We start from the raw sequence: 3,039 nt of genomic DNA, 5'->3' as shown, positions 1-3,039 counted from the left end.
ATAATTAGATGCTCTGGATGATATTATCTTTCAGAGAGGGTTTGTCTTTGCTTTTAACAGGTGAACAGTCTAGGAAGACGAGTAATCCCTGATTGCCTTCATCCAATCATATATTGAGATTATTCGAAACTGGGTTTCAGTCCCTGTGAAGACTTCTTTATTTTTTTTTTTTTTTTTTCACTCTTATTCTTAGAGGATACTCTTCAAGACTTAGGTCTTTGAGAGATTTATCAGGCCTCTCCTCCACTGAAGGACCTTAATTCTACTTTTGTCCGTTTGTTGTCTGGTTGCTAAGTCATGTCTGACTCTTTTGCAACCCCATGGCTGCCAGGCTCTTCTACCCATGGGATTTCCCAGGTAAGAATAACTGGAGTGGGTTGCCATTTCTTTCTTCAGGGCATCTTCCTGACCCAGGAATAAAATCTGTATCTTCTGCATTGGCAGGCAGATTCTTATCACTGAGCCGCCTGGAAAGCTCTTCATTCCTTTCAGTTCAGTTCAGTTCAGTTCAGTCGTTCAGTCATGTCCAACTCTTTGTGTCCCCATGAATCACAGCACACCAGGCCTCCCTGTGCATCACCAACTCCCGGAGTTCACCCACACTCATGTGCATCGAGTCAGTGATGCCATCCAGCCATCTCATCCTCTGTCGTCCCCTTCTCCTCCTGCCCCCAATCCCTCCCAGCCTCAGAGTCTTTTCCAATGAGTCAACTCTTCGCATGAGGTGGCCAAAGTATTGGGAGTTTCAGCCTCAGCATCAGTCCTTCCAGTGAACACCCAGGATTGGTCTCCTTTAGGATGGACTGGTTGGATCTCCTTGCAGTCCAAGGGACTCTCAAGAGTCTTCTCCAGCACCACAGTTCAAAGGCATCAATTCTTCGGCGCTCAGCTTTCTTCACAGTCCAACTCTCACATCCATATATGACCACAGGAAAAACCATAGCCTTGACTAGACGGACCTTTGTTGGCAAAGTAATGTCTCTGCTTTTGAATATGCTATCTATGTTGGTCATAACTTTCCTTCCAAGGAGTAAGTGTCTTAATTTCATGGCTGCAATCACCATCTGCAGTGATTTTGGAGCCTCCAAAGATAAAGTCAGCCACTGTTTCCACTGTTTCCCCATCTATTTCCCATGAAGTGATGGGACTGGATGCCATGCTCTTTTCTGAATGTTTTGCTTTAAGCCAACTTTTTTTACTCTTCTCTTTCACTTTCATTAAGAGGCTTTTAGTTCCTCTTCACTTTCTGCCATAAGGGTGGTGTCATCTGCATATCTGAGGTTATTGATATTTCTCCCAGCAATCTTGATTCCAGCTTGTGCTTCTTCCAGCCCAGCGTTTCTCATGATGTCCTCTGTATAGAAGTTAAATAAGCAGGGTGACAATATACAGCCTTGAAGTACTCATTTTCCTATTTGGAACCAGTCTGTTGTTCCACGTCCAGTTCTAACTGTTGCTTCCTGACCTGCATACAAATTTCTGAAGAGTCAGATCAGGTGGTCTGGTATTTCCATCTCTTTCAGAATTTTCCACAGTTTATTGTGATCCACACAGTCAAAGGCTTTGGCATAGTCAATAAAGCAGAAATAGATGTTTTTATGGAACTCTCTTGGATTGGCTGTGCTTTGCTGGAGCAGCCGTGAAGAGATACCCCATGCCCAAGGTAAGAGAAACCCAAGTAAGATGGTAGGTGTTGCAAGAGGGCATCAGAGGGCAGACACCCTGAAAACATACTCACAGAAAACTAGTCAATCTAATCACACTAGGACCACAGCCTTGTCTAACTCAATGAAACTAAGCCATGCCCGTGGGGCAACCCAAGATGGGCAGGTCATGGTGGAGAGATCTGACAGAATGTGGTCCACTGGAGAAGGGAATGGCAAACCACTTCAGTATTCTTGCAAATGGCAAGAATGATAGGATACTGAAAGAGAAACTCCCCAGGTCAGTAGGTGCCCAATATGCTACTGGAGGTCAGTGGAGAAATAACTCCAGAAAGAATGAAGGGATGGAGCCAAAGCAAAAAGAATACCCAGCTGTGGATGGGACTAGTGATACAAACAAGTTCTGATGCTGTAAAGAGCAATATTGCATAGGAACCTGGAATGTCAGGTCCATGAATCAAGGCAAATTAGAAGTGGTCAAACAAGAGATGGCAAGAGTGAATGTCGACATTCTAGGAATCAGCGAACTGAAATGGACTGGAATGGGTGAATTTAACTCAGATGACCATTATATCTACTACTGCGGGCAGGAATCCCTCAGAAGAAATGGAGTGGCCATCATGGTCAACAAAAGAGTCTGAAATGCAGTACTTGGATGCAATCTCAAAAACGACAGAATGATCTCTGTTCATTTCCAAGGCAAACCATTCAATATCACAGTAATCCAAGTCTATGCCCCAACCAGTAATGCTGAAGAAGCTGAAGTTGAACGGTTCTGTGAAGATCTACAAGACCTTTTAGAACTAACACCCAAAAAAGATGTCCTTTTCACTATAGGGGACTGGAATGCAAAAGTAGGAAGTCAAGAAACACCTGAAGTAACAGGCAAATTTGGCCTTGGAATACAGAATGAAGCAGGGCAAAGACTAATAGAATTTTGCCAAGAAAATGCACTGGTCATAACAAACACCCTCTTCCAACAACACAAGAGAAGACTCCATACATGGACATCACCAGATGGTCAACGCCAAAATCAGATTGATTATACTCTTTGCAGCCAAAGATGGAGAAGCTCAGTCAGCAAAAAGAAGACCAGGAGCTGACTGTGGCTCAGACCATGAACCCCTTATTGCCAAATTCAGACTTAAATTGAAGAAAGTAGGGAAAACCACTAGACCATACAGGTATGACCTAAATCAAATCCCTTATGATTATACAGTGGAAGTGAGAAATAGATTTAAGGGCCTAGATCTGATAGAGTACCTGATGAACTATGGAATGAGGTTTGTGACATTGTACAGGAGACAGGGATCAAGACCATCCCCATGGAAAAGAAATGCAAAAAAGCAAAATGGCTGTCTGGGGAGGCCTTACA

The sequence above is a fragment of the Bos javanicus genome, chromosome 8 (genome assembly GCF_032452875.1).
Source record: "Bos javanicus breed banteng chromosome 8, ARS-OSU_banteng_1.0, whole genome shotgun sequence".
Classification (NCBI taxonomy): Eukaryota; Metazoa; Chordata; class Mammalia; order Artiodactyla; family Bovidae; genus Bos; species Bos javanicus.
This window is presented reverse-complemented; position numbering follows the sequence as displayed.